Here is a 14,358-nt window from a genome sequence, read left to right as displayed (position 1 = left end):
GCTCTACATACAAAACCCGGGTCCATTAAACAAACATTGAAAGTTAAACCAACGGAACTTTGACCAATCAGGGATTCGGATTTAGCAGTGACGGACGGATGGCGTCCCTTTTTAATTAAAGTATCAAACGTTTGATAATTGATCATAGAGGAGAAATTCCCAACCAGAATTATTTCAGAATCCGAATTCTGCCCCTACCCCTCCAATTGTAGGGGCATTTAGAGGGGTAAGGGTGCCCGAAATAGTTTTTAAAGGATTAGCCGTAGCGGTGGAAGGCTCTGTATCCCTCCCCCGAGGGTCTTCCTTGTTGCTCTGTGCAGCGGGAGAGAAACTAATTCCTTCATGTGGGTGTGCTCTGAAGCACAGGAGTAAACATTTAAATGTAAGTAACGACTTTTTGTTTTAGCATGACCTTTCTGAAGTCATAAAATAAAATGTTGTTATGTAATTTCGAGTGCTAGCAGCTATGCGCCAATGGAGATGATCAGCGAATAAAGATGACATCGTCGAATTTGAAGACACTGAGTATGTTAGAATTCCTTCACCACTCACTACATAGTGTGTTCGTCATTTTGTAGTGCTGTCTGAATTTACAATTCAAACATTTAGTCCCCAAGAAATTTCACAGAATTCTCTGCAAAAATAGTGTGCATTGATGCTCACTAGATTGGTGTAACAAACATTGTTTTGTAAAAAAAATAAATGTAAATGTATTTTTTGAATAATCCATCAACATTTTCAACACCAGAGCACAGTAGAATCATAAATAGACGCGGTAAAATGCTCATGTTGATTTGTGACATCATACTTGTTGTATTTAAAAAAAAAAGGAGTAAGCATGATGTCCAAATTGCTTTTAAAATTCAGAGCATTAGATATTTCTGCACTAAATAGTTTTTTTAGTAGTTGGGGACTAGGGTGGGAATTCTGACATAGCCACTATTTTTCCATATCTGTCAGCTTGTAGGGTTAAATAATGGTTTAGGGAGAAGCCGTGGGGATAGGGGAAGAATTCGGATTTGGCTCAAGTCTTTCATATTTATCGGAATGGAGCTGTGAAAGAAAAAAAGCCTGGGGCGAGATTTGCGAGATTAACAAAGCTTTAATATTTCAAACCAAACCTTTTCCAACTGTGACTACATGCGCTAGTGTCGGGTTGCGACAATCCAGTGTGAACACGTATCTTAAAAGTGCGTTCAAGAACCAAAGTTGACGGGGTTGGAAATCACATTGAGCGCGATCACATGACCGGTGTGTACATAGCATAAGAAAAGAAAGTATTTCTTTCCAGGAATACAAATTATAAAAAAAAATCTGACAATAAATACTTTCTAGTGAAAAAGAAAAAAAAAAAGTGAAACAAACCTTATTTGCGATAAAAGAAAAAGATGCTGTTTAGATACTTTTGGTCTTTTAATAGATTTTTCTGTGTCATTTTGCTGTGTTTGATAATTGGGTTGGACTAAAACCACCTGCTTAAAAACGTGTCAAAGTTTTATGAATATACTGTAGATTGAAAAGCATTAAAAAATAATAAACATCATTTGAGGGCAATGCAGATCTTACTCTGAAAACACTTTAGGTCAGATGGAGAATGTGTGATAATAAAACTGTGAAATAAAAACTCATCACAGCTTCCTAGAAAAAGTCCTGCATATATAACAGAGAATCAAATCACATAAGAAAAAGTGTTGATTGTTTTCAAAGAAAAACATTTACAGCAAATCTGACAGATATATACAAGTTCTTAACGTATTTTTGCCACAGCAACAAACCTGTTGATGTTAAATAAATAAAAAGAAAATGACTGTAAACATGTTCTTTGCTTATTATTAATCTACAAATCTAACAAAAAGATGGAAAAATGAAAAACAATCTCACTGTAGGCTCGTTGGAGAAAGGTAGTTGCAGTTAAAAATACTCACAAACATTTATTTATTCATTTATGAGTAATATAGTCAGGCTAGTCCTGTGACCCTCCCTAAATAACAAAGGAAACCCAAAAGGTCTGGTGCTCTTTCATAAAGTCATAACTGCGGGTGCTGTCTGCCAACCGTGGCTGTTTCTGATTAAAAGCAGGCCACAGGGGAACGGGTGCACCGGGGTCCAGCTGCAGCAGGTCGTGCCTGGCCTTGGGAAGTGGAGGGGAAAAAAAGGGTGGACGGAGGCTAGAGCAGCCACCAGCCTGGCAGCTTCCACACCCCTGGGGGACTCTCGAGACTGAGACCAAACCTTCTGGAAATGCGAGGTTGCCAGATGTCGTCTGGCCCAAATGTCGCACTGGTTCACAAACCAGGAGAAGGGCAGCAGCTGTGACTGCATTGTGGTTTTCTATGGGCTCAACTTAGTGGAAAGCTGTTGACTGGGTTTATCAGACTGAAAATAAATAATTTCTCAAATTTGCTAAGCTTGTGCTAAAAGGATTTTCTAATTCAGCGTTCTGTCTGATTTTTCAAAATAAAAGCAATCTACGCCGAACAGAAGCCATCAGCTTAGCCTTTACACAATGCTGTGTTGTCACAAGAGCCTGTTAGCACCTCGTAATGTCAAACAGGATGCAAGCCTGTGATCTTAGATCACAGAACTCACACTGCGAGCGAAAGGTCAAGATCTTACCAAAGAATGTCATCATCTTACAGTGATAATGCTGTCAGAAAACCTGTCGGAGCACCGACTTGTGCAGGCTTTACAGTCAATCTCCGTTCGGTAATTGACGACCACGCTCGTATAAGACTAAATGTACGAGACAATGTCAGATTTCTCACACACGTCTTTGTCTGGTGTGTAGCGGTGAAGCTGTCCTTGTGTTTCTTCTTACTATGCTGTCTAAACTGTATTCATCCTTTTATCCTGTTGCCAAGGAGAGTTTTTCAAGACATACTGTAATCCGCCTTCACTGAGATTCTGACTTTATATTGGTCTTGGATTCTCGTCTGTAATGTTTTGTTCTGTTTTGTTTTGTTCTCTGCTAAGGTTATAGCTTCATGTCAATATTTCTTTACAGAAATATAAGAGAGTATGCGGCAGAAAAGACCACAGGAAGTGTGGTGGGATTTATTTAAACTCACAGACAGATTTAGGTTTTCTGCAATAAGTTACCAAAGAAAAAACAATTTGTCAGAACTAAAATTAGAACTAAAATTTGGCTAAATTGAAAAATTAATTAATAAAACACAAAATAACCAGCGAAAACATGTAAGCCTAAGTCACATACAGCCATACGGGTGTTGGTGACCATAGACATGAATTAATCACTGGACAAAGTGAAGTGTTGAGAAAATACCTTACCTCCGGCCCTCGTGAAATCACCATGGCTTCCTGATATACCATTTTGAAACCTGTCAACAGTGATTGGTCTGAGTCACTTTCTTAGAGTTACTACTGGCCAATCATGAATGAGCTTGTTCGAAATCCACGTCCCTTCCTCTTAAAGTCGCTCAGGAGAATCTGTCAATCAAACGTTGGGCCAGCGTGCCCCACATGCTTTTACTGAGGCATCTGACTGGTCAGCTTATAACTTGAATAACTTGTGATAAAGAATAAAATATCTTTAAAAATAGAAATAAGAATCTCTCAGATTAGGAATGGTTATTCTGACAAATAAAATGACTGAGTAATATCTGCCTATTTCTCAATAAAGGTCTATAGGATTTTGACCTTCTTGGAACCAGCGAGTACTTCCTATTTGGAACTGAGAGGGGAGGGGTTGAGATGTCCAGTGAATATCCTGTCAGTGGAGGAGAGTTGTAGAGTTGAGCTTAGTGTGTCTTTCAGTTCTCTTGAGGCTTGTGCATCCACCTGATTGTCTCATTATCTCTTTTCTAACAGTGAGGCTGCACGCACGGAGCGCATAAGGAGCTCGCAGTTATCACGTGAACACCACTCACAAGCTCTATGCAAAATCCTCAGGATTTGGAAAGGCTCTAAAAAATGAAAACTCTGCATGACACGAAAAATAAACCCTTGATTTCCTTAAAAAAATCTCAATAGAATTTTTTTCAAATTTTTTTTCTCTTTCTGACTATTTTATAGCAAAGTTCAGACGAAGAATTTACATGTCTCCAAAAAAGTGAAACAAATCAACGGGAATTTGTGCCATTATGTTGGTGTGCTTTAGATGATTGGATCTTACTGGCATGCCTCCAAGTTCAGATCATTCTGTGCTCCAAAAACTAATTTGTCCTTGTGTGGAAAAGATTTGAAGCTGTAAAAAAAGTATTTGAATAGTTAGACAAACACAAAACAGCACATGGACTCATACAAGTGTTGTCTCTAAAAGTGTGCACACACAAATGTACAAATACAAACTCGAGTAACAACCTTGGACTTCTGACACCAATATTTCATCTAACTGATCAGCAACATCCTGATTGGTTGTTGCCTCTCACTTCACCCAAACCAGTTTTATTTCTCACTATTTCCTTTATTTATCTAGTTGATTTTGTTCATTAAGCCTAGAAATACTGTGCAGTTGCAGGAAAAACACACTATAAGCTGAACAGTCAGTATATGTGGATTTTTAAGACAACAAATTAGTTATTACAAGATATTTTATTGAAATAACAGAGCGTGTCTAAAAAAAATAATAAATGAAGTGTTTATCATGATTTTTTTAACAAAATACATTTTTTCTTAACAGGAGAACATTAGAAAAACTTTTTTTCAAAGATGTGAGCTGATAATCTCGAACTAATAGAATGTGATTATTTCAGTCATGGTTCACTTTAGGTGAAAATTGTCGGTCATTTAGAAACAATTTTTAAATAAATCATTTGAGAAGAAGAAGATTACTAACATTTAGTGATCTCCAAAGAAAATCTATATAATTTTTTTACAGTAAAAATGACCATATAACCTATACATTGTATGATTAGATCTTCTTAATTATTCGGTCATATAATTATTTCATTTTGATATCATTCAGCTGAAATTTCCTTGTTTGATTTTGAACATTTCCAGGAAAATATGAGGTCATGTGACATACAAATGAATGAACTGTATTAGAAAAATCTGATACAATTTTAGCATTTTGTTTTAGTTTTTTGGGAGTATTTCCATCACCAAATAATGATTCATAAAAGGAATCCACACTAAATAAACTTGTGTCAGGATATATTCTTGATGTTTGTAATATGAAATATGAGAAAGATTCAGTTTGAAAAGAGCGTTTATGTCATTTGTGGAAAAAATTAATTTTGTATTTTACAAAAACAAAAAAACAAAGATTTATAAATTTACTTGCCTCAATAGTATTTCAGTTTAGTAGGGCACAAATGTAATGCCAGAAACAAAATGAAAGAAAATAAAAAATAAAAAAGTGGGTGGGGGGACTTAAAAAGGAGTGACTGACTAAAATCTTTAGATCTCAGATATCTTTTGGTTTCTCTAGAATTAGTAGAAATGACAGCGTGGAAGCGTGTCTTTGTTCTTTTCTTATTTAAACTGTTTCATCTATAGTCTGCCATCACGCTTCTTTTAAAACATGCGTCAAAAGAAGACTTCCAACAAAAATAATACTCTTTGAACATAGAGAACATGCTCAATGTGTGGTTAGGAATTATTACCAACATTATAATATGACAGAAGAAAGTGCTACTTAAAAGTGATTTAATTAATTGAAAGCAATGGAAATTCTTGAAAAAACTATATCTCCTTTTTACATATGTTTCTGATACAGAAACAGTTTTTGCACAAATTAAAATCTGACTACAAAATACTTTTGAAATGAATAAAACTCTGCAGCAGCTCTTGTCACCTTTAGTGAGAGATTCTCCTTTTATCTGTCAGATGTGCCAAACATGGCAGAACAAAGAGAACTGCATGAGAGTTCTGTGGACACGCAAACGCTTTAATTGATAAACACATGTAATAAAAAAGTAAGATAAGGTGATGAAAGTATCCATCTCTTATAAATTAAATTGTGTATTTCTAAACTATAATTAAGCTTTTAACAGGTCAAAATATGCTTGATGTAACTGGAGATCTGAAGATGTCCAAAAACTGATCTGGTTTGGGTGGAGGAGATTCACATTTCACAGATTCTTTGTCACATTGGTTACAGGCTGCAAAAGCGTCAAATCTGACATGTGTCTCCTGGGTAGAACTGACTGAGGAAACAAGCTCTTTCATATGTTTGCAGAGTCCGAGCTTAAAATGATCCTCATGTGTCCTTTTGTGGACCAAATAAAAAATCATACTCATCACCGGTTACATTAAACAGGCAGATTCCACCAAATGTCAACCTAAGACATCAACAGATGAGGAGTACTTTATTGTCACTTTGAGTCTCTGAAAGTGGTGTCACATGTTGGGATTTTCCGACACTAAGTGAGTAACATCTGAGTTTCTCCACTCATGACATATACATGGCTGTGAAGACGGTTGGAGTTTGTCAGCACACATAACCTCCATCTGACACTTGTCTGCATCAGAGACGCTGGTCGAGGTTCCTGCAGGGCTGAAATTGGCGCCTCGTTTTGTCATTTTGTGCTCCAGAAACCTCACAGTGCTTGTTTTCGGCCACAAACTTACACAAGTTACATCCACAAAATCTTCTAAATGCATTAATCTTTTAAGTCCTCAAAGTCTCGGCAGCTAGATCAAGACTTTGCTTGTCAATGGTTTGTTTACCGTTCTGGTGCCAGAGGAAGTTCATTTCATTGGCAGCAGGCTGCTGAGGTGGGGCTTGAAATACAGAAATATCAATGCATTTTTTACTTTTGCTGAGTTTAAATTCTTTGAGTATTTGGTGAGCTTGGTGGCTGGTGCTAATAAGTAATAAATCAGTTTTTCTGAATATGTAAATGTTTGTGTTGCACATGGATAATTATTAGAGGTGTGGATCATTACTGATTTGATTCACAAATCAAGATCATCGATTTAGATCAAACCATATTTTGACTACTTAAAATAAATATGTTAAAATATTAAGATAATATGCTTAATCTTCATCATTTATTATACCTTTATTTAGAACAGCAGATCCGAATTAACAAAACATAACAGATAAAAACACAGATTTTGAAATAAAGAAGTGTATTTACTTTAATAAAAGGTCTTTTACTCTCATTGATAATAGTGCATTCTGTTTGCTTGGTATATATGCTCAAATACCAACATTATTCTCTATTTTAGAGCAATAATTACATAGCGGAAGGGTGTATTTTTACTACACGCCATTAGATTAGTAAAGATCATTAATCAGCGATCTTGGACGCCAAGCTTTTTTGGCTACAGATTGCAAATATCCGACTATTTGGATACTAACTACAACCCATGTAATTATGGATCACTTAAGATGTTTTACTCAAAAACAGAAAAGAAAAACCAATATCCCGTGATCTGAATCCTTCTGTTTTTTTTCAAATTTGCGCTTGTTTTAAAAAAAAGGAGATATTATTGAAGTGGGGAAAAAAGAAGTCTTTAGCAGGGTTACGCACTCCAGGCCGAAAGTGCCCATGTGTCTGCATGGTTTCCAGATATCCAAGCCCGACTCATGACATCACCTGGTTCAGGTATGTCCAGCCAATTGGAACATGCCAGTGCAGAGTATGTTGGAAAACATGCAGGAATGTGACTCTATAGGCTTGAAGGTGCATATCCTTGGTATTAAGAAGATTTTTTGGTCTTTCAAAATGTTTTGCAAAAACTGTGTGATTTTTTTTTTTTTTGTCTTTTTTAATTGTAAAATGGAGGAACTTTAACATTATGATCTGTTGAAGTTCCACTATGTTGTGAAAGTGTACCCAGTGGTCTTTTAATTATAATTATGCTGCTTTTAGGCAATTTTTATTAAAAGTGGTGTTATTTTCTGGGACATAATTTCTGCAGAGTGGCAGGAATTAATTGGAAACTCACTTATGAGCTGTAAAAGTGGAACATTGGCTTGGCGTTCCCATTTGTCTCCCCATTGCTGAGAGCTCTTTGTTTACATGCTCTTGAAGTAGCTTACAGCCCGTCACACCCTCAACCTAACATTGACAGTGCAACAAAAATGGAGAGTGATATTGGAGCAATCCGGACGTACAGTCTGTGCATGGATCTAACCGTCTACAAGTGGATGCATCAGAATGGGGCGGACCAGAAGCTATTTTTTTTGTCTGCTCCTAATTTGCAATGATTTGAACAAAGAAATACTGAGAAATTTTAATTGGAGTGGATATTTAAAGGCTGGTTCCATTCAACTATCAACAAGTTTGGATTTTCAATCACGTCTATTGAAGGTTTATGTGGACGTCATCGCTTCATAATTTCTCATAAAGTTACACATTGTACCAACAATTCATCTGCATACATAGAACTTTTCAAATTCTCTATTTCAACTTTTTCATAATCTTACATGAGCATTTTCCTGTCTTTGTAGTGGAATGTCAGGTATAGTGGTTGTAATGTCTTCCCATTCACATTCATCTCGCTGAGGTCAAATCCAGCATTAAAATGCACCGTATCTCCCATGAGTCCTTGCGACTGCATTCACCTGAAAAAAAGCTGTATTATTTAAAAGGAAAGAGAGATTCACAAGTACAATGAGTGACTTGAGTATTGAGCGAGACGCCAGAAAACTTTGCACACTAATAAGCGTTGAAGACGACAAAGGAGAGCTTTTTGGCGCCGGAGTGAAATGGGTAATGAATTTGGATGGGTTCAGCACGCGGAAGCAGAAGATACAGTTTTATAGGATTGGCAGCAAAAGAATTGATGCAAATGTGTAACCTGGTGGGATAAAAAACTCTTATTAGAAGTGGCATAACTCCTGTGACGACTGATTGGATCCTAAAAACGCTGCAGAGAATATTACAGCGGAATGAAATGACATAGTTCACAAAAAATGCACATTTATCAGCAGAGAGGAACCCCCCCTGCAGCTATTTTAGAGCTTGTGCTCCTCACTGAGTGGCCGTTATTAGCATGACGCTTCTCTGAAGGTTGTCAGGGACACTTCCATCCCCTCAAGGCATCTCACCTCCTTTGTGTGTGTCTGCGATGCTGACTCAACTTCTCCCCTTCCTCCTCTACGCCCCAGATTTTCTTTTTTTCCCTCCCCTCCCTACAGGCAACACTACAACTCACCTCACGACACTTGTGTGACACGTAGGCATTAATTAAAGTGGGAATGTGCACAAATTGGAGCAAATCTGTGCAGAAATGTCAGAGGAATTTGAGTCTAAATTTCATGTTTGCTGTGATCTGATGTCACAGACCTGTTACTAACCTCCACTTACAGCTTGACCCCAAAGCCAGATCCAAAATCAACATTCAGCTTCATTAGTTGGACACTCTGGATTCCCATAAGGACGAGTGTTTCCGACAGCCTTTTTCGCTGTAAAAAGGAAGTCTGATATCAAGGTAACGGAAACAAGAGTAAACACTCCGGCTATACCTCCTCTTCCTGTTACCGCAGGTTTTGCTGGCAGGGAAACAATTTGGCAGCTCTCAGATTTAACGCAGCTGTGAGACAAATAGAGCGGAATGTAACCCAGAAATCAGATGATGGAGTGACACTAAAGTGCCTGTACTTATTAATTTGTCCAAACACGTGTGCACCAGAACTCGTGCACAGCTGTTGTCGATAGGGGAGGGATTTAATGCCTTAATTCATAATGGAAATATTAGGAGGTTCTTGCTGCAGGGAAATTAGTCATTTGTGTTTGGACATTTTAGAGTTCAACTAATTCCAAAAAAAAAAAAAAAACACATTTTAAGTGTCATGGAAAACAAACATGTAAATCCTTTTTTATCAATGACCCAAAAAACACAAACCAATTTGGAGGAATTTTATTTTGATACTTCCCACATTTTTTTTTTGTCACAAAAGTGTTGGCACAAAAGAATGCAAAGCAAACAAAAATAAAACTGCAGATATTATTGTGCTTCAGGCTTTGTGAAAGTGTGCAGCTTTTCAAAGTTGAACCCACAGCTGAGAACTTCTGAGCCATCAGACATTAGTCAGATTTCAACCTCTGGTGTCACAGTGGGTACGTTTGGTGGTAAAAGAGATGCACCGAAACAAGCTGGAGGCAGGAAGAAAATTGGAGTTAAACTGAAAAAGGAAGGCACTAAAACAACATTATTAAAAAAAAAAAAAAAACAATTAGGAATTAAACAAGTATTTAATATCAAATTATAAAAAAGAAGACAAAATTAGGCACCAAGTTATAGCAACACAAGCTTTTAAACTGTATTAGTTTGATTTCTGTTCATTAGCAGTGCATGCTGTTTTTATTTTCTTATTTTATTGTCTTTTAAGTTATTTACACTTACACTTAAATCAGACACTAAAACTCGTCTGATCTAAACTCTGCATAGGAACAAATAAGCGAAATTGAATAAAAAATTAAAGATCGTTCACTAAGCGGAAATTATTGTGTATTTTATAACTAGATATTAAGTGCACTTTAAAGCCTTCTTTTTCAAAGAAAACGACTGAGCATTCTTATTAATTCTGGTTGTTCTTACTGATGTCAAAACGATTTTCAAAGGTACATTTCGCTCTGAAAGCATTTTTTTTTTTTTTTACGTGTTCCAAACAGGGTTGGGTGCTTTGTAAATACGCCAATGTGGCTAACGTGTCGTGGTGTTGAACTGTGTGTGTGTTTTTTTAGGCGTTGTTAACAAGGCTGAGAGTTAGCGTTGTTACAGTAACATTTGTTTTAGCGGTATCAGTCTGTTTTTTTACACGTTGCAAACAAGTTTTGTGAGAACGCGAATGCGGCTAACATGTGGCGGTGTCGGACTGTGTTTTTTTTTTTTATTCATTACAAGGCTGGGAATTAGCGTAGTTACGGTACATTTATATTAGTGGTAGTCTATCAATCTGTTTTCTCATGCTACAAACAATGTTTGGAGTTAGAGGTTTTGTGAATACGCTAGTGTGACTAACACTCCTAACATGGCTAATGTGTAGCATGTTACAAATAAATTTCTAAAATTACTGTGAATGCGGTTAATAAATTAATAATAAATTAATAATAAATTGTTAATAAATCTTACTGACTGATTGATTCATAGCTGACACTTTTGTCTTGCTTAATGCACCTTATAGCGTACATTGCATAGTACAGTTCAAAAATAGACCATTCATTGATGGTGCACCTCAAACTAAGTACACACCACCCTTTAAGCAGCCATTAAAAAAAAAAGAATTAGGTAAACGCGTTTTAGGCTTCTGTGTACAAAAATCCTGCATTCAATCACAGTTATGATATTTTTTGTGACCGTTAACAGGCTCCACGTACAAAACGCATCCACTGAATTTACCATGCAAGCTAAATTCAGTCAAACACCAATTAGGGATTCTGATTTTAATTTCAGCGGACATGGGTGAGTAAACAGTAGAAAAAGAAGAAGCCCCTCCCTGTGTGTCCAGTGTGAACACCATAGGCTAAAACGCAGGTTCTTTCGTCAAATTCCTGGTGTGAACGTTGCAATATAATAGGAAAAACAGCAACTAGTTCACAAATTTTAACTTTCTCTTCTTTTTAGCATGCAACCCACTGATTTAAACAAGATTTGAGCAGATTGTTGTCACTGTAACTCCTGCAGTCTCAGAACGCGGCGCTGATATAGCATTCTTTTTGTCCTCTCAGCTCCTCTGCATCACCATCACATATTCTCTTATAGAAGTATCAGTCGAAAGCGGGGAGTGAGGTTGAGTGCTGACCCACACAGACACTCTCCTCACTACACTGCTCTAATTCCTGCTTTGCCCACAGCTTTGTGTATGCACACATAAACAGCCTGCAGCTGCCTTCTCCTTCACCGCAGTCTTCATCACAAGGCACAGTGTTTTTCGCTTTCCTCACCTGTTTGAACACTGAGACCTGAATCCTTTATTCTTCTGTATGACTGCGCTTCATCAACACATGCTGTGAGCGTGTTTTGCACATGCAGCACTGCCTGTCATGAATGCATTATGCAGCATGATATAATCATCCACTGCTGTAGCTCTGTTCACGTTGAAGTCCAAAAGATTGTATTTATTTTTTGTGCGTGAAACAAGCCTCTCGTGTCCTTGAAATGTCTGAAATTTCATAGTTAAATGGAAATTCAGACATTTGATTTTACACAGTAGCAATGCAAAGATTAATTTGTGTTCACTGCTCACTGTCTGTAATAAACCAGGTGGTTAAGAATAAGCAACAAGTCTAAACAATTTTTTTATTTATCCAAAAATAGTAAAAAATAATTACCTTTAACCCATAAATATTCTTCAAATTAATTAAAATTGAAAAAAAAGACTGGCAACATTTGTGGCTTGAACTCAAATAAGGAGTTTCACAGCAACTTTAAACTCCCCCTCTGATGAAAATCATGTTTTTTGAGTTTTCAACATGTATATGTGGCAATTTTCTTATCAAAGAGAGCAAATATAATAAGAAATCATTTCGCTTTTGCATTTCTAAATATTTCTCCTTTTAAATCGTTGTCAATCAAACTGTCGCAGAAAAACTCCACTTGAATTCATGAACCTTGCTTACGTCACAAGAGCGCTGGTCTTGATGTGACCGCGGAAATGTGAACGGTGGCTCATTTGAGCACAGCTGCAGATTATAAATCCGCGAAGCTCCTCATTTCCTCGTCCGAGCTGACATCCAGCTCAAAGCGAAACTACTGTAGCGGCGGCGATGTTTTATGCTAGCGAGACACAGAGCTACCATGATCAGACAGGAAGGGGGTCCAAAAGCCACGCCCCCCAGAGGATATTTTTCAGGGAACAGGAAAAATGGCTTTTTAAGACATTAAGTTGTCTGATTTTGGCTAAAAACCTCATAATCATAATTAAAACACCACTGAGAACGTTTTTTTATATAAAAAATGATCATAGGGAGACTTTAATGTCTCGTGGTGAAGCTTCTTCTTTGTTTAATAAATTAATTTCAAAGCCTTTTTATTGAAATAACGAATTGTGAATCAAGTTTTTATGCTTGATAAAGCAAAATGAATCAGCTGTTTTATAACTTTATTTAAAGGAGATAAATTACATTCCTAATTGAAAACAAACCAGAATGAAGTCAATTAATTTTACATTTGGCAGAATCAGTTGTTTTTGTACAGATAATTCTGACAATTCAACAGAAGCTCGTGACAGACAGACATTCTTGAATTCTTGATTTTAACCGTACATTTCACACGTGCTCATCCATGTTTGCTTTGTAGTGCGTGAGCTGATCCTGCAGCCGCGGCACAGAGATGTGACTGCTGCTCCTTTGTCCAGTGTGTGCGTTTGGAGGTGCTGCTGCTGACCTGCGGAGGAGGCCTTTCTACATTTCTCCCTCTGAGTCTGACATGAGACGGTGGCTAAAGTCAAAGAGGTTTGTGTAATTCTTAGATTGCAGTGTTTTAATTTTATAATTTGAGACAATCATTTGCGAATGGTCACAGGAATTGTTCTATCATTTAATGTGCTTCAAAGGTTTTTTACATTCAGGACACATAATCAGCAAATCAAAGGGTAAATCTATGTGAAGGGTTGGATTTTTAGTTTTCAAATGATGTTTTCAAGGATAACCAAAGTTCTTCATTCATGTGAAGAGCTGTAGGTCACGCATTCAGAAACATGTGAGTAAATATTCCTTTTTAAGTTTTGATTTTACATTAAAATTAAGATGTTATCGAGTTATTTCATGTCTTTTTTTACATTAACCTTACAGTAGCTACAATAATCATATATTGGACTTTTGAAAAATGTTTTACTTTTTTTTATTCTATTAAATGGTCAAAGGAGATTTCCAGTTTGCACTTAAAAACACGGTTAAACTTTGTGTCATAAAATTTGACTCAAATGTAGAAGACTAACAGAAAGCAAAAATAATAATTCCATAAACTAAAATTTATGGCCAAAAAAAAGTAAAGCAAACCAAAAACATGTCTGGTGATCCTAACAGGTATGTTTTCTCTCAGTTTTAAGCTTTGAACCGTTAACATCTCTCTTTGACGTATCGTAACTCCTTACACGATCATCAGGATTAGCTGACCTACAGAGAAACGCGGTTTTGCACTGGTAAATATCACTTTAAAGCATTTTTTTCACCTATATGCAACACATTATGAATATAAAGTGTTATATTTTGGAGGAAAACTGCTTTTCTCTGCGACAGAATAAGATGATTCACGTTGAAGCTAACTGCAGTTAACATTGGTCTGGAGCTAAAGCTCCAATATAAACGTCTTAACAGTTTTACATATCTGAACACTTATGTTATATCCTTTTTGAAAGTGTTTACCCTCTTTTGACACATTTTAAGCTAATTATAAACACTAAATCGTTTATTCACAGTAAAAAGTTTTCATAAAAGTGGCTACAACTCAGAAAACTTGTGGAATTTCCACTTCTGGCTAATGATTTTCCGCTGCCACCAG

This window comes from Oryzias melastigma, linkage group LG8, assembly GCF_002922805.2.
Source record: "Oryzias melastigma strain HK-1 linkage group LG8, ASM292280v2, whole genome shotgun sequence".
NCBI lineage: Eukaryota > Metazoa > Chordata > Actinopteri > Beloniformes > Adrianichthyidae > Oryzias > Oryzias melastigma.
This window is presented reverse-complemented; position numbering follows the sequence as displayed.